Here is a 19,473-nt window from a genome sequence, read left to right as displayed (position 1 = left end):
TCTCTGAATTGGAAACGGTCATTACGAACATTAAAAAAAGGAAATATTGTTGACTATGCAAACGATCAAGTATATAACTGGAACCGAGAGAAACAAAATACTCCTAGATCCATTCTTAAAAGGAGAAAACCAAATCTGTTAGAAATAAGGATCGTTCACAAGACTTTTCTTCAACTGAAGCGGATACGTCTAATTCTAACACAGATTTCATTGAATCAGACAGAGACCAGCACTCTGAAAAAATCTATACCTCCAATCTATAGTGATATGATTACAGTTAAAAAAAAACTAACACGAAGGGGGGGCAGGGGAATAAAAAGATATCAAAAGAGGAAAAGACCAACCCAGTAAGACACACTCACAACAAAAAAAGTGTCATTATTCTATGGCCCACAATCTTAAACAAAAATGAAATCAATGTTCTTTCAAAGGACTCAATTTTGTACCCTCTATGAAATTCAATCTTTCAAACTGTATTTGAAGTAAATAAACTTGCTCGTCTACTGGCAGCAAAGAAAACATTTTTTTGAAGACTATCGAGTATTGAACTTCCAAGATGTAAATCCATGCAATACTGATGTTGAATCTAGTTCAACTCCTTTGATACCTAGCAGCATGGACTCTGTTGGCCATGGTTCACATGCAAGCGCTTCTCTCAACAACGAATCTACCAAATTTAAATTTTTTAGATCAAAAATCATTATTACATCTAATGAACTTGTATAAAAAAAAGTAATGTACCTGTATATGAGGATTCTCATTCAATTGGTTATAAGAAGTAGAATCCCAAATTTTTTTATCCCACCCAATCAAGGATTGAGATTTTGGATGATTTTCAATTTTGCATAGAAAGAGATTTAAAATCCCTACACGATAAAACTTCAATCCCCATGTCACAAAATATCAAATTTAATTCAAGTAGTCAGAGATATAACCTTACAAAAGATGAATTTGTTGCTCTTGACAGTTTTAAGAATAATAAGAATATTGTTATACGCAAAGCTGATAAGGGGGGAGCAGTAGTAATATTGGATTCTGGGCTTTATAAAAATCAAGTAAAAGATTTATTATCCAACACTAAAACATATCGTACATTATCGTCTGATCCAATTGCAATGTGTATAATATCCCTAAATCAACTACTAAAAGGGGGTGTAGCCTTGGGAGTTCTAGATGACAACAAATTGAAATATCTTTTACCAGATTTCCCAGTCATGCCCATTTTTCATGGCTTTCCAAAGGTTCACAAAGAAATTTTTCCTTGCCCATTACGCCCAATTATATCAGGCATGGGATCCCTTAACGAGAATTGAAGTGCATGGATAGATAATTTGCTACAACCTTTGGTCCAGCGATGTCCAGGTTATTTGAAAGATCGCAAAGAGGTTCTCAAATCTTTTCAACACTTTACATGGTCTAATTCTAAATCTTGGCTCACCTGCGATGTCGAGGGACTGTATTCTTGCATTCCCCACGACCTGGCGCGTCATGCCATTGAATTTCACTTAGAGAAATATAGCACACTAGTTTTTATACCCGGCGTTGCTCGGGAGGTTGACTTACGGTATAGATAAAGTAAAAGCTCACTATTTAAATACCTCTCGATATGAATTTAATTGCTAGAGAGTGTAAATAATGCTATTGGAAGCATAAAAGAAATGAAATGAAGCAATATATTCATTACAGATTTATATAGTGTTGATTTAGGACTGCATGTTTCTAATCCAACGCTTTATTGCAAACAATGTTTTTCGTCTTTTGATCCGGTGAGAAGATGTAGAGATTCTTTCCAGTGCCGACTCTGGAGCAAGCAAAGGAGGCAAACTTTGTTCAATGTCTAATCAAAAATAGCTATTCCCTGATTTTAAACCAATGAAAAATCGGGCTTCAAAACAAACAAACTCTCGAAAATATATATTAAATATACCCTAGAATTGCAGGAGTTTATTATAATGTCGATTGAATATCTCTTGAATCATAATTTTTTCAGCTTTGATAACACTTTCTATATACAAATTGAAGGAGCACCAATGGGCTTGAAATTCTCTCCCTCACTGGCTAATTTATATATGTCCTGGTGGGAAGAAAAATTAATTTATTCTGAAATTAACCCATTTGCTGGTGCTATCATGTGGTATGGACGCCTTATTGATGATCTGCTCTTGGTCTGCATCTAAAGTTCAATTTGCCTTTTTGGACCTACTTCTAAGCAGTGATTAACAAAAGGTGTTTCCACCTCTCTATATCGCAAACCTTTGGCAGGTAACACCATTTTACATGAATCTAGCGGTCACCCCAGTCACACTGTCAAAGCGATACCGCAGGGAGAATTAATTAGAGCTAAAAGAGCATGCTCAGATGATTTATCGTTTCATACACAGAGTAAAGATTTACAGCAAAGATTGTTACTTAGGGTCTATATAAAGTGTACAGTATGTGGAATATAGGCTAGAATTATGTTAAAAACAGATCACAACAGTCCTTTCTGAAAGATAGCAAAAAAACAAACCCTCCACCAATATACCCTATGGTCTTTTCCATTGCTCATAGCTCTAATTATACGATTATTAATATTATAAAAAAAATATATCCCCAAGTTAAACCAGGATACCATTCTATCTGAAAGTTTAAACTCAGGCTGTAAATATGTGTCCAAAAAAGGCAAACGTCTAGGTGATATTTTATCACCTAGCCTATACTATCTAGTACCACCAACAAAATATGCTTATCCCAAAAGGGTTTCTTTAAATGTGGTGGACACAGATGCAATGTCTGCATATACAGTACTAAAACTAAACCATTTCATTTACCAAGTAACAAAACACATACAATCAATTATTTTATGAATTGTGACACACACCATGTTGTGTATATAATTTCATGTGTTTCATGCAATTTTTAATTATATAGGTTGCACAACCAGAAAACTTAAAAACACGTATAGCAGAACACATCTCAGACATACTTAAAAATTCTCCAAAAGCATCTGGAGCTGCCGAACATTGATAAACACCACAGCTCTTTAGAATACTTCACATTTTTCGGTATTGAACTAGTTAAAAAACCTCCTAGAGTGGTGATTGGAAGAGACATCTTTTCAATAGGGAAGTCTTTTGGATTCTCCAAATGGATACTCGTTATCTCAAAGGGTTAAATTGGAGAGGAGATCTCCTATATCTTTATTAATCATACTTTTTGTAAAGGCTCTTTTCCATCAACTCTCGTTAATATGGTTTTATTAATAAACCAATAGTAACAATTAATAATAAACAAATATTTATTTAGGGATTTTTTCTAAATGAATGTCTTGATTTATTTATTAGTTCCAATGTTCATATACTTGTTCTATTTTTTAGGTTAATATAAGGGTGTCCTAGTTTTCAACGAATACGAATACTCTTATCCTTAAAAAAAAAATTTTTTGTTATAGTACAACTCCAACAGTTTGAACTTTGTTTTTTTGTAGATCACATATGTATACTGTAAGCTACAGCTTATTGCAATATTGTAATTCAACTACTTTTCCTGTTCATCTAGGTTTTGTGAAATTGTTTGTTGTATTAGGCTATCCATTCCGCTTAGTTTTCGTTAGATACAATTTTTCTTGAACAACAAATATTTATAGTGCAATTCTAATGTTGTATCTTCTACCACCATTCATCTAAATTTAGTTGCGTATCTCTACCTTTTCCCGATTCAGTGTTATAGACAATGATTTTTTCTGTATTTTCTTGGAATTTTTCATATTATATATTTTCTAAATAGCAATGTATAATAAGCTGTGATTTGACACTTAATGCCCTAGACTAAACTCTATACACGTTCATCCACACTATGATTTCAGTGTATAATTAATCTGTTCCTGAAAATGGTGATCGTACTGCCCCTATTTATTTAATGTGTCAGGATTGGCTTAAGTTGATTTTAAAACACGTGTAAAACCAGTGACATTATGCTAGGCGTAACAACACTTTGTTCGAAACGCGTTAGTGGTAACACGCTCTACCTGTGTCCTCTTGGACTATTAAACCTATGTTATAATAAAGCTTGTTTTTTTACATTCTCTAATCTGGATGTGCTGAGGATTTTTTCTACATTTTCTCATATTATAATATGCAAACTGCTGTGGGCAAGTAATCCAACAAATCGTCCTGACAATAACTGATGAACAATAGAAGGTACTGTTCAAGAGTTTGACTAGCTTTTTCAGTTTGTCCATTTCATTGGGGATGAAAGGCAAAAGACAAATTTACTCTTACACCAAGAGCATAGCAATTTTTTTTCCAGAATTTGGAAGTGAACGGTTTCCCTCGATCATAGTCCACATTATCTGCAATTCTATGTCATTTGAATACTACTCAAATCATTAGTTCAACAGTTTGTTCCGCCATGGGTATTCCCTTGATTTAAATAAATTGGACCATCTTTGTAAAACGATCTACGAAAGCCAAGATGGCGTTTACTTCCATTGGTAGCAAGAAGGTCAACCACAAAATCTGTATAAATTGGGCCCCAACGGCGAGATGAAACACGGAACAGCTGTAGCAAACAAAAAGGAGAAGAGCATGGACTTTTATTTAGAGCACAAACCATACATGCAGAAACATATTATTGAATATCCTAATTAAAGTTTGGCCACCGAAAGGAACAGGAAAGATGTTTTTAAGTCTTTTTAATTACTAAATGTCCAGCCAGCTTAGAATCATAGACTAAAAACAGCACGACTTGATGTCGCAACAAGAATATATCTTTAACCCCTTCCCGACATCCGCCGTATATATACGGCGCAGTGATGGTGCGGGCTCAGGAGCAGAGCCGGCACCATCACCGCGGGGTGACAGCTGTATTATACAGCTGGCACCCTCCTGTAACTGCTAGGACCGGAGATATTCTCCGATCCGGCAGATTAACCCCTCAGATGCATCGCTCAATAGGTTTTAACCCGACCGGCAACCCAGTGACGCAATCGCTGGGTTGCTATGGCAATCGGACGCCAGAAAATGGCGTCCGGGTCTGCCTTGTACGGGAGCCGATGAGGACCCGCCTGCGGCGGGTCCTCATAGGCTTGCTGTCAGTGAATAACTGACAGCGCTAATACACTGCACTACGAATGTAGTGCAGTGTATTAGAGTAGCGATCGGGGCATCAGGCCCTCATGTGCCCTAGTGGGACAAGTAAAAAAAGTTAATAAAAATGTGGTAAAACAATAAAAACACACACATTTTAAATAAAAATAAAGCTAAACTGACTTTTTTCCCATAGTAAGGCCTCATGCACACGACCGTAAAAACTCCCGTTATTACGGGTCGTAATCACGACCCGTAATAACGGGCTCATAGACTTCTATTGGCGACGGGTGCCTTCCCGTTTTCTCACGGGAAGGTGCCCGTGCCGTTGAAAAAGATAGAACATGTCCTATTTCAGGCCGTAATAACGGCACGGACAGTCCATAGAAGTCTATGGAGCTCTCGTAATAACGGGTGGCTACATGTGTGCACCCGTCATTACGGCAGCGTTGCTAAGCGACGTCAGTAAATAGTCACTGTCCAGGGAGCTGAAAGAGTTAACTGATCGGCAGTAACTCTTTCAGCACCCTGGACAGTGACTACCGATCAGTATAAACCTGTAAAAAATAAAAATAAAAGACGTTCATACTTACCGACAACTTCCTGCTTCCTCCAGTCCGGTCTCCCGCCCGTTGCCTTGGTGACGCGTCCCTCTCGACATCCGGCCCGACGTCCTGGATGACGTTTCAGGCCATGTGACCGCTGCAGCCAATCACAGGTCAATCACAGGCTGCAGCGGTCACATGGACTGCCGCGTCATCCAGGGATGTCGGGCTGGATGTGAAGAGAGGGACGCGTCACCAAGACAACGGGCGGGTAAGTATGAATTTCTTTAACTTTTATTACAGAAAAGGCTGTCCCTTCTCTCTATCCTGCACTGATAGAGAGAAGGGGCTGCCGATTAGTGCAGTGCTATTTTGCCGCCAAAAACGTGCTCGTAAATACGGGTGGAATACGTGTGACACCGGACCCATATTTACGAGCACGGGTTCGTAAATACTGGTGCAAAACGGGTGGAATACGTGTGACACCGGACCCGTATTTACGCCAGTATTTACGGGTGGGAAAAAATACGGTCGTGTGCATGAGGCCTAAGTCTTTTATTATGGGAAAAACCGTAAAAATTAAAACAAAACTATACATAATTGGTATCGCCGCATCCGTAACGACCCAAACTACAAAACTATTATGTAATTTATCCCGCACGGTGAACGCCGTAAAAAAAACAAACATGAAAAACAACGCCAGAATCTTTGTTTTTAGGTCACATCTCCTTCCAAAAAATGCTATAAAAAGTGATCAAAAAGTCACATTTACTCCAAAATAGTACTAATTAATAAACGACAATCCGTCCCGCAAAAAATAATCCCTGACACCGCTTTGTGCACGCAAAAATAAAAAAGTTATGGGTCTTAGAATATGTCGACACTAAAAACAAATGATTTTATAAAAAAAGTGATTTTATTGTGCAAAAGCTGCAATACATAAAAAAAACTATATAAATTTGGTATCGCCGTAATCGTATCGACCCGCAGAATAAAGCGAACATGTAATTTAGGGCGGATGCTGAAAAAAACCCCAATAAAAAACTATTCCAGAATTGCTTGTTTTTGGTAATTTCCTTTACCAAAAAATGAAATAAAAAGTGATCAAAAAGTCGTACGTGTTCCAAAATGGTACCAATAAAATCTACAGCCCGTCTCGCAAAAAACAAGCCCGCACACCGCTCAATCAACTGAAAAATAAAAAAGTTATGGCACTAGTAATGCGGTGATGAAAAACATCTCAATGCGCAGGCCGGAGGGGAACATTCATTCAGTTTCAGGGCCCTAGTATTTAGGAACTAGGAAAGGGAAGGCACATAGCACATCCGCTGGAAGCGAGGGTGCCCGTATTATACCAGCGCAAAACTTTCCCAGCAATATTTCCCAAACTACGAAGGAGAAAAAGTCCTCAAAAGGTGCAGAGTGTTACAAAAGGGGGATAAGAAAAAAAAACGTTTATCAGTGTGACACCGGCCTGTGTATAACGGATCGCTTCACATCGTAACACACATCTATGGATAATTTTATTATTTACCCCATTATTATACCCTCTTATTATGCCCTGATGTACTCCGCACAGATTACATATGCCCCCACATTATAAACTGAAATACCAGCAAAACCCCAAACAGAACTATTACCAAGCAAAATCCATGCTCAAAATGGCGGTCTTTCCCTTCTTAGTCCTACAGCGTGCCCAAACATCAATTTATGGCCACAAGTAAGGCATTACCATACCCGGGAGAACCCGCTTAACAATTTATGGGGTAATATTCTCTAGGGTCACAACATCTTGTGCGGTGAATAAGCAGATCAGTGGAGAAATTGCAATTTTCACCATGCACTGCGTATTCATTTCTGAAAAACACCTTGTGGAGTCTAAATTCTCACTACACCCCTTGATAAATGCCTTTAGCGGTGTAGTTTCTAAAACGGGGTCACTTTTGTTTCGTACATCAGTGGTTTTGCAAATGCAACATGCTGTCCGCAAACCATTCCAGCAAAATCTACGCTCAAAAAATTAAATACCGCTCCTTTTCTTCTGAATGCCCCCATATATGTAAACAGCTGATTATAACCACATATGGGGTGTTACCGTACTCGGGAGAAATTTCTTTACAAATGTTGGGGTGCTTTTTCTTCTCTATTCCTTGTAAAAATGAAAAATGTTGATCTAAAACTACATCTTGTTGGAAAAAAAAAATATTTTTCATTTTCATGGCTTAATTCTAATTAATTCAGCAAAAAACCTTTGGGATCAAAAGTTTCACTATACCCCTAGATGATTCCTCAGGGGGTGCAGTTCCCCAAATGGAGTCACTTTTGGGGTGTTTCCACTGTACTAGGGGCTCAGCAAATGTGACATGGCGCCCAGAAACCATTCCAAAATCCAAATGGTGCTAGTTCCATTCTGAGCCCTACCGTGTGTCCAAACAGATGTTTGTGACCACATGTGAGGTATTGTTTTACTCGGGAGAAGTTGCTTTACAAATGTTGCGGTGCTTTTTCTCCTTCAGTCCTTGTGGAAATGAAAAAAAAATACCTAAACCTACATTTTATTTGAAAAAATGTAGATTTTCATTTTCACAGCCTACTTCCAAAAATTTCTGCAAGAAACCTGTGGGGTCAAAATGCTCACTGTACCCCTAGATAATTTCCTCAAGGGGTATAGTTTCCAAAATGGGGTCACTTGTTGGGGGTTTACACTGCTTTGTCACCTCAGGGGCTTTGCAAATGTGACATGGCCTCCGCAAACCATCCCTGCTAAATTTGAGCTCCAAGAGCCAAATGGCGCTCTTTCCCTTCTAAGCCCTGCCGTGTGTCCAAACAACCGTTTATTACCACATGTGGGGTATTGTTTTACTCGGGAGAAATTGCTCTACAAATGTTGTGGTGCTTTTTCTACTTTAGTTCTTAGGGAAATGAAAAAAAATTAGCTAAACCTACATTTGAAAAAAGATTTTAATTTTCATGGCCTAGTTCCAAAAATTTTTGCCAAAAAAACTGGCGGGTCAAAATGCTTGCTACACCCCTAAATAAATTCCTCGAGGGGTGTAGTTTCCCAAATGGGGTCACTTTTGGGGGGGTTCCACTGTTTTAGTTCCACAAGATCTGTTCAAAGCTGACATGGTGCCTAAAATATATTCTAATAAAAATCCACCAGGTGCTCCTTTGCTTCGGAGGCCGGTGCTTCAGTCCAGTAGCGCACTAGAGCCACATGTGGGATATTTCCTAAAACTGCAGAACCTGGGCAATAAATATTGAGTTGCATTTCTTGGGTAAAACCTTCTGTGGTACAAAAAAAATGGATTCAAAATGAATTTCTGGAAAAAAATAATGAACTTTGTAAATTTCACCTCTACTTTGCCTTAATTCCTGCGCAATGTCTAAAGGGTTAATAAACTTTCTAAATACTGTTTTGAATACTTTGAGGGGTGCAGTTTTTAAAATGGGGTGACTTATTGGGGGTTTCTAATATCTAAGGACCTCATAGCCACTTCACAACTGAACTGGCCCCTGTAAAAATAGCATTTTTACATTTTCTTGAAAATGTGAGAAATTGCTGCTAAAGTTCTAAGCCTTGTAACGTCCTAGAAAAATAAAATGATGTTCAAAAAACGATGCCAATCTAAAGTAGACATATGGGGGATGTTAGTTAGCAACATTTTTGTGTGGTATAACTGCCTGTCTTACAAGCAGATACATTTAAATTGAGAAAAATGCTAATTTTTACAAATTTTTGCTACATTTTGGTGTTTTTCACAACTAAATACTGAATGTATCGGGCAAATTTTGCCAGTAACATAAAGTCCAATGTGTCACGAGAAACCAATCTCAGAATCGCTTGGATAGGTAAAAGCATTCCGGAGTTATTGCCACATAAATTGAAACATGTCAGATTTGAAAAATGAGGCTCTGTCAAGAAGGTCAAAAGTGGCCAAATAGGGAAGGGGTTAACCCCTCCCGGACATGCGCTATATATATATATATCGCAGTCGAGAAGTGGTTCCTGCAAAACGTATATTACAACTGACACCCTGCTGTAATGGCTAGGCTCCAATCCGGTCGATTAGCCCCTTAGATACCGCGGTCAATAGCGACCACGGTATCCAAGGCGTTTGCAGCCGATCGGCCCCCTGACGACGCGACTGTTAGGGTGGTGATGGTTGCTATGGCAACTGGAGGCCTATCCATGGCCTCCTCGGTACGGAAGCCTAGTAGGACCCGCCAGAGGCTTGCTACTAGGCTTGCTGACCGTGTCGATCTGACCTTTGAATATATTGCACTACATAGGTAAGTGCAATGTATTCGTATAGCATTCAGTGATGTAGGACTTCAAGCCTCCTAGTGGAACAAAAAAAGTTAAAGTGAATAAAAATAAAATTTCAAGTTTAGAAAAAAAATTACTAACATTTAATAAAAATTGCCTTCTTTCCCCATAATATTATTATTGGGAAAAACAAAAAGTTACAAAAATTATACACAATTGGTATCGCTGTGTCCATAACGATACGAACTAAAAAAATATTGTGTCATTTATCCCGCATGGTGAACGTCATAAGAAAAAAAAATATTAAAATATGAAAAACTATACCAAAAAAGTTCTAATGAAAAAAAAAAAATAAGCCCATCCCGCAACAAAAAAGCCCTTACACAGCTTCCTCGACACAAAAAGAAAAGAAAAGTTATGGCGACAGTGAACAATTTAAAAAAAAAAAATAAAAGATTTTAATTGTACAAAAGCTCCAATACATAAAAAAAAAAATATATAAATCGTATCGACCCACAGAATAAAAAGTTAATATGTAATTTATGGCTTGCAGTGAATGTTGAAAATAAACCAATGAAAAATAATTCCAGAATTACAGTTTTTTTGGTAATTTCATCTTCGACAAAATGAAATAAAAACTGATCAAAAAGTCGCAAGCCCCCAAAAATGGTACCAAAAGAAACTACAATTCGTCCTGCAAAAAAAAAAAAAAAAAGCCCTCATGCAGATGCGTAGATGTAAAAACAAAAAAAAAAAAGTTAGGACTCTAGTAAGCCGGGGTTGAAAAAACATCCTGTTTCTTTCAGTTTTAAGAAGTGGTTATCAAGACCGTAGTATTTGGGAACGTGGAAGTGGATGGGCGTAGCACATCTGCTGGAAGCAAGGGCACCCGTATTGTACCAAGACAACACTTTCCCACCAAAGTTTCCCAAACTGCAAAGGAGGAAAAGTCCCAAAAAGGTGAAGAGTGTATTCCAAAAGGAGGAATAATAAAAGGACACCATTTATCTGTGTGACACTGGCCTGTGCACAACGGTTTGCTTCAAAGCGTATTACACATCTATGGCTAATTGTATTATTTACCCCATCATTACACCTTCTTATTGTGCCCTGATGTACTCCGCACAACTTACATATGCCCTCATATTATAAACTGAAATACCAGTAAAACCCCCCAAAAAAATACTACCAAGCAAAATCGGTGCTCCAAAAGCCAAATGGCGCTCCCTCCCTTCTACACCCTACAGTGTGCTCAAAAAGCAGTTTATGTCAACATGTATAGCATTGTCATACCCAGGGGAACCGACTTAACAATTAATGGGGTAAGACTCTTCAGTGGCTCAAGCTGGGCACAAATATTGTGCACTGAAAGGGCATACCAGTGGAAAAATTTACATTTTCACTTTGCATCATTCGCTGCACATTCATTTACGAAAAATACCTGTGGGCTCTAAATGCTCACTACACTTCTTGATAAATGCATTTAGGGGTGCAGTTTCTAAAATGGGGTCACTTCGGTACATCAGGGGTATTGCAAACACAACATGGCGTCCGCAAACCATTACAGCAAAATCTACGCTCCAAAAGTCAAATGGTGGTCTTTCCCTTCTCAGTCCTCCCATGTATCCAAACAGCAGTTTATAACCACACATGTGGTATTTCCGTACTCGGAAGACATTGCTTTACAAATGTTGGGGTGCTTTTTCTCCTTCATTCCTGGTGAAAATGATTTTTTTGTAAAAAAATGGTAAAACTACATCTTATTGGAAAAAGTGTAATTTTTCATTTTCATGACTCGATTAAAGGGGATTCAGAAAAAAACCTTGGGGGGGGGGGGTCGTAATTCTCACAATACCCCTAGATTAATTCCTCAACAGGTGCAGTTTCCCAAATGGAGTCACTTTTAGGGGAGTTTCCACTGTACTGGTACTTCAGGGGCTCTGCAACTGCGACATGACACCCTGAAACCAATCCAGCAAAATCTTCATTCTAAAAGCCAAATGACGCTCCTTCCCTTCTAAGCCCTGCCGTGTGTCCAAATAGCCGTTTCTGACCACATATGGGGTATTGCGTACATTTGAAAATTTTCTTGAAAATGTGAGAAATTGCTGCTAAAGTCTAGGCTTTGTAATACCGTTCAAAAAAATCATACAAACATAAAGCAAGTACAGTAAATGTTAACTAGTAGCTATCTTGTGTGGTATAAATATATTACAAGCAGATACAATTTAGGAATATGCTAATTGTTCAACATTTTCGTTAAATTTTGGCGCTTTTCACAAAAACACTGAATATATCTACGAAATTTTAAAACGAACATAAAAGTAGAATGCGTCACAAGAAAACAATCTCAGAATCGCTTAGATAAGTAAAAGCACTACAAAGTGACATGAGATTTAAAAAAAAAAAAAAGAGGCTCTGTCAGGAAGGTCAAAACTGGCTGTAGCGGAAGAGGGGTTAAAGAACAGATTGACATCACTTGGAGGATGACTGAGCAGTGTGTAATTTTCACATCCAAACTTAAAGAGGCTCTGTCACCACATTATAAGTGGCCTATCTTGTACATAATGTGATTGGCGCTGTAATGTTTATTTAGAAAAACGATCATTTTTGACAGAGTTATGACCTATTTTAGCTTTATGCTAAGGTCTTTCTTACTGGACAACTGGGCGTGTTTTACTTTTTGACCAAGTGGGCGTTGTGGAGAGAAGTGTATGACGCTGACCAATCAGTGTCATACACTTCTCCCCATTCATTAACACAGCAAATAGCGATATAGCTATATCGCTATGTGCAGCCACATAAACATACTAACGTTACTGCAGTGTCCTGACAATGAATATACATTACATCCAGCCAGGACGTCATGTCTATTCACAATCCACTTCTGTAGAGTCTCTGTGAGATTTACAGCAAGGAAAGCGTAATCTCGCGAGATTACGATGTAACCTGTCATTTAAAACGAGATTACGCTTGCCTTGCTGTAAATCTCACAGAGACGCTACAGAAGTGTCAGAATTCTGAATACACATCACATCCTGGCTGGAGGTAATGTATATTCACTGTCAGGACACTTGAGTAACGTTATAGTGTGTTTATGTGGCTGCACATAGCGATATAGCTATATCGCTATGTGCTGTGTAAATGAACAGGGAGAAGTGTATGACGCTGATTGGTCAGCGTCATACACTTCTCTCCACAACGCCCACTTGGTCAAAATGTAAAACACGCCCAGTTGTCCATTAAGAAACTCATTAGCATAAAGCTAAAATAGGTCATAACTCCGTCAAAAATGATAGTTTTTCTAAATAAAAAACACTGCTGTAATCTACATTACAGCGCCGATCATATTATGTACAATATAGGGCACTTATGTGGTGACAGAGCCTCTTTAAGTAGAGTCAGAAACCCTTGAAGTAGTAGTCTCTAAATGTTCTTTTCAGATATAATCTTGCGGTCACACTTGTCTTTCTGTGTGATCTCCCCTAGTGGGACTGGTAATAAAAAAAAAAAGTTTAATAAAGAGTGAAAAAAATAAATAAATGAAAAACCCACTTTTTCCCCTTACAAACTGCTGTATTATTAAAAAAAAACTAAATAAAGTAAAAAAGTTACACATATTTGGTATCGCCGCATCCGTAACGACCCAAACTATAAACTTATTAATAATTTAACCCGCACGGTGTACGTCATAAAAAATAAAAAACAATGCAAATATTGCGGTTTTCTTTAAATCCAGCCGTACAAAAAATGTGATAAAAGGTGATTAAAAAGTCGCATCTACTCCAAAATTGTACCGATAAAAACTACAAGTCGTCCTGCAAAAAAAAAAGCCCTCATACAACTGCATCGGCGAAAATATAAAGTAGTTATGGCTCTTCAAATATGGAGACACAAAAACAAATAATTTTGAAAAAAAAGCGTTTTCACTGTGTAAAAGTAGTAAAACATATAAAACCTATATAAATTTGGTATAGTTGAAATCGCAACAACCCACTGAATAAAGTTATTGCGTTATTTATAACACACGGTAAACAGCATAAATTTAGGACGCAAAAAAGTGTGGCAAAATTGCAGGGTTTTTTTCTATTCCACCCCCAAAAAAAGTCAATAAAAGTTAATAAATTCCATGTACCCCAAAATGGTGCTATTAAAAATTACAACTTGTCCTGCAAAGAACAAGACCTCAGACAGCTATGTCGAGGCAAAAATAAAAAAGTTACAGCTCTTTGAATGAGACGATGGAAAAGCGTAAAAAATGGCTTGGTCCTTAAGGTCTAAAATAGGCTGGCCATTAAGAGGTTAAAGGGAGAGGACATTGTTTTTTTAACGGACACGTTATTAAGCTCCCTATAGTCAATGAAGGGACATAAGGTGGAATCTTTCTTCTCAACCAAGAACAAAAGGGGCTCCTTCAAAATACTCCAAATTCTGTCCAAATATTCTGGTGAGGCTTTTAGTTCTAGTTCAGAAAGAGATGCTCTCAGGTAGTGAAGTAATAGGTTTAGGCAGACAATTTAACGAACAATATTTAGAGGGGAAAAAATGTATACAATGTGTTTACCAGTTAATGGATGGATTGTAGAAGAAAGCCAAGGAATTCCTAAAACAACTGGAGACTCTGAAAAAGCAATCACTTGAAGCTGCATAGTCTCATAAGTAACAGGCACTGATAATAGGGGTGAAGACACATCAACTATTTTCACATCTACTGGTGCTGACTTTGCTGACGATAGTATTACATTCTTAACAAAGTCTACAGTATGTACATGAAATTTTCACCAGCCCCAGAGTGAAGCATAACAGAACAAGAAATTAGTACAGATGTGTATTGGCACTTTAAAATTAGATGCTGGTACCAACTTGTCTTCATTCCGTACCATAGGAGAAATTGTATGTATTTTTGAATCCAACAGATCAACTGTTTCCAGTTTCATCTGTTCTTATACATCAGTGACAGCGATTGTCCTACAAATCTTATTCGGGAAATAAATTGCATAGTGCCTCAAACCCCTTCAATAAAGGCAAAGATTTTCTGTATGTTGTCACTTTTTCTGCTGTAGTTTCGAATAACATCAATTTGCATAGGTTCAGATATAGATTCAATATTTTGCTGGGTCTTCAGTGTTGATCGAAGGAGAAGACAGGATTATTTCCAAACTGCTTTTGCCTTTTGAGCATTATCAAGCTTTTGTTATGGATTCATCACCCACAGTGTTCATGTACACAGACGATCACGTTGACCGGATCATGCAAGGCATTTCAGGGGACATATCCTTCCTCAGTGTACCATCTGTTGACCATGTGAAGAAGAAATGGGAGATGGAATCCAAGCGAGCCATCACCATATATTTACATCTAGTCACCTTGGGGGAATACTTCAAGGTGGACCGTATCCCTAGAGGTATAAAATCAAGCTTGACACCCAATCTTTTTCCCAATAATGCCGAGTTTTGCCATCGCTTTTGTCAGATATCCAACAGATATGCCAGAGGTATCATTTTACTCAATATTGAGTTTCTGCAAATTGAGTTACGGAGCGTGAATGGCGGATTCATGATCTTGAGGAATCACTTACAGCCCTGGTACCGATTGATGATCTGCAGAAGATTAAAGATGGCGCTAAGGAGTGATTTGACAAATTCAGATTACATCTGGAAAACACTAAGCGACAAAAATGGGTACGCGATGTGGAGGATTACATGGAAGGTCGTATCTATAATTAGCAAAAAGAACCCAAGATTGTTAAGGGAGCAGTATATGGCAAAGGATTTCCACCGAACAGGAGACGTCCCCAATCCGTAGTGGATAGTCCCATGGACATTACGGATTATTTTTTGGGGGGACAGTGGACGTAGAAGGAGGCGGTAAACATCGTAGGCGGTTCAAATCCAAGACCAGAGAGAACCAGACGTTATTGGCAGTCAGCACGAAGCAAAGAGAGGAGAGTCAACTAGAACCACTGGCGGTAAATATCTCCTCACGTTCCCTATCCGATGTTGAGTTGAAATTATTGAACAAGGGACTTACAGTCTGCCCTGCATCTAAAATTGACTTGTTTCAATTAGAATTAGATCTTCATGCTTTTTTTCGCAGGATTAAATTGAAACAATTTTTTTGTGACCAGGTTGTGTCTCATGACAATACTGTATCTTGTGAATTTGCTTTAGGCAAATTTGGTCTTTATTCTGCATTCTATATTCAGGACACGACGGATTTTATAGTGCAGTTATCACATGTATCCTTGACTAGTGACATAATTTTAGCGTCTTTTGACGTCTGCAGTCTATACACTTCCATCAACCATAGTAAAGGGCTTGGAGTGGTTAGTGAGGCCCTTGAAGGGTCCGAATATTCAGGAGTAGGCATACAATTTTTGATGGATCTCTTAGAGGTGGTATTTACAGAGAACTATCTCTTGTTCGCTGATTCCTTTTACATTCAAAGAAGGGGGACCGCCATTGGCTCGAATGTGGCTCCTACATATGCCAACATGTTCATGGCGGCCCTCGAGGAACATCACGTCTATGTGTCGCACCACTTCAGTCATGTACTGAGGTGGTGAAGATACATAGACGACGTGTTTGTCATCTGGACTGGCACTATGGTACAGCTGGAAAAGATTTTGGGGTTCTTCAATTCCATCGATGAGAACATTAAAGAAGCTCTGTCACTACATTATAAGTGCCCTATCTCCTACATAATCTGATCAGCGCTGTAATGTAGATAACAGCAGTAGCTTTTAGTTTGAAAAACGATCATTTTTGAGCAAGTTATGAGCAATTTTAGATTTATGCTAATGAGTTTCTTAATGACCAATTGGGCGTGTTTTTACTTTTGACCAAGTGGACGTTGTACAGAGGAGTGTATGACGTTGACCAATCAGTGACCAGTCAGTGTCATACACTTCTCATTGTTCCAGCCCAGCTTCTTTCACTGCACAATCACACTGTGCTGTGGATCTTGCTGTGGACTGTTCACTGATTGGTCAGCGTCATACACTCCTCTGAACAACGCCCAGTTGGTCAAAAGTAAAAACACGCCCAGTTGGTCATTAAGAAACTCATTAGCATAAATCTAAAATTGCTCATAACTTGCTAAAAAATGATCGTTTTTCAAAATAAAAACTACTGCTGTTATCCACATTACAGCGCCGATCAGATTATGTAGGAGATAGGGCACTTAAAATCTGGTGACAGAGCCTCTTCAAATTCACGATGGAATCTTCAACCAGAAGTTTGCATTTTTTGGATACCCTTATTTATAGGGTGGGTGACAAGCTACTACTGATTTATACCACAAGGCCAGTGACCGCAATAGCCTATTACGATACGATAGTCAACAACCTTGGCGGATGGTGGAATCACTGCCCTTTAGCCAAATGCTAAGGGTTAAATAGATAGTAGCAGAACCCCAACACCTTAAACCAAGCCTTGATGAAATGAGCGATAAGTTCGCTCAGCGTAGATACCCATTGGCCCTCCTACAAAAACAGAGGCATAAGGTGGAGACGGTTACAAGAGAACAGCTATTGACATCCCGTAAACGAGAGTCTTCTGGTAGATTGGCTTTTGTTTCTACATAAAAATTGACAACAACCGGCATGATAACTCCCAGTCCCCTAGTAACATCAATACCTTCCAGCCCTCCCTCTTCTTTACGTTCAGCATTTGACCCAAAAACAGAAGAAGTCTCAAGGCTCCTTTCTTCTTCTCATCCTACTACCTGTCCTAGTGATCCTATCCCCTCACACCTTGTCCAGTCCCTCTCCCCGGCTCTCACTAGTCACCTGACTTAAATTTTTAACCTCTCCCTTTCTTCTGGAATCTTTCCCTCCTCTTTTAAACATGCCATGATAAATCCATTACTGAAAAAAAACAACTCTTGACCCATCCAGTGCTGCTAACTACTAAACTGTCTCTAATCTGCCCTTCATCTCCAAACTCCTGGAACACTTGGTCTACTCTCGCCTTATCCGCTATGTCACTGCGAACTCCATTCCCTTACAATCTGGTTTCCGCACTCTACACTCCACAGAAACTGGCCTTACAAATGTCTCAAATGATCTCTTGGCGGCTAAATCTAACGGCAAATACTCTCAACCGATTCTTATGGATCTCTCTGCAGCCTTTGACACTGTAGACCACAGACTCCTACTTAACATGCTCGACTCTTTTGGCCTTAAATACACGGCTCTCTTGGTTTTCTTCCGATCTCTCTGACCGCTCATTCAGTGTGTCATTTGCTGGTTCTACTACTTCTTCTCTTCCCCTTGCGATCGGGGTTCCCCAGGGATCAGTCCTAGGTCGGCTTCGGTTTTCTCCCTACACAGCCCCTATTGGACAAACCATCGGCAGATTTGGCTTCCAGTACCATATATACCTCTTCTCATTACATCACCCCTGCTCTAATACAAAACACCAGTGATTGTCTATCTGCTGTCTCGAGCATCATTAGATATTAAGATTAGCTCCTATGTGTAGAAATTTTACCCTTCCCTTTTCCCATCCCTTGGTTGAACTTGATGGACATGTGTCTTTTTTCAACCGTACTAACTATGTAACTATGTCCTCTTTCTATCTGAAACTGAATCTTCCTAAAACGGAGCTCCTTGTTTTCCCACCATCTACTAACCTACATAAACCTGATGTCTCCAGCTCAGTGTGTGGCACTACCATAACTCCTAAGCAGCACAACCACTGTCTTGGGGTTATTTTTGACTTCCCCAGAATCCGCCCTTTTCTTACTGTGGAAACAGTCAAAACTCTCATTGTCACTCTGATTCACTGTCGTCTTGATTACTGTAAAGCTTTACTAAGCGGTCCTCCATTCACTAAACTCTCCCCTCTCCAATCGATCCTTAATTCAGCAGCCAGGCTCATCTTTCTGACCAACCGCTACACCAATGGCTCTACCCTCTGCCAGTCACTGCACTGGTTGCCAATACCATTCAGAATTAAATTCAAACTTATTACTCTCACCCACAAAGCTCTCCACAGTGCTGCACCTCCTTACATCTCCTCCCTCATCTCAGTTTACCACCCTATTCGCGCTCTATGTTCTGCCCACGACCTCAGATTAACATCTGCCATAATCCTAACCTCCCATTCCAGTCTCAAAGATTTTTCTCGTGCTGCACCAGTCCTCTGGAATACGTTACCCCAGACAATCAAATTAAATTCCCAACTTCCATACTTTTAGACGTGCCCTGAAAATACATCTTTTTAGACAGGCCTATAACATTCCCGAAACTAACTCCTTTCCCTGGCCCCCCTTTACATTAGTAATGAGGCCCGTTCATTCAGCAGTATCCCCCACGCTCCTTGCACCCTAATACACTTCATGTCTGTCATACACGGACACTGGCTAGTGACCGGCTCATGCAGCTTTATGTGTACTACCCCATATGTATAAAAGATGGCTGGACCATTGTACTTAAGCATTTTTTACACTTTGTGTCTCCGTTATTTCCTCATAGATTGTAAGCTCTTGCGACCAGGGTCCTCACTACTCTTGTTTGAATTGTAAATTAGTTTTTGTCAATATGTAATGTCTGATTTGGTCTGTAGAATGTACCTCCTGAACGGTAAAG

General features: G+C 39.0%; 1 protein-coding gene across 2 annotated transcripts in view; it reads right to left on the bottom strand.

Annotated features, from left to right (window-relative positions):
- Positions 1–19,473, bottom strand: part of GNPTAB (N-acetylglucosamine-1-phosphate transferase subunits alpha and beta) — a 126,824-nt gene that overhangs the window by 81,221 nt on the left and 26,130 nt on the right. The window lies entirely within an intron of this gene.

This window comes from Rhinoderma darwinii, chromosome 3, assembly GCF_050947455.1.
Source record: "Rhinoderma darwinii isolate aRhiDar2 chromosome 3, aRhiDar2.hap1, whole genome shotgun sequence".
Classification (NCBI taxonomy): Eukaryota; Metazoa; Chordata; class Amphibia; order Anura; family Rhinodermatidae; genus Rhinoderma; species Rhinoderma darwinii.
This window is presented reverse-complemented; position numbering and strand designations above follow the sequence as displayed.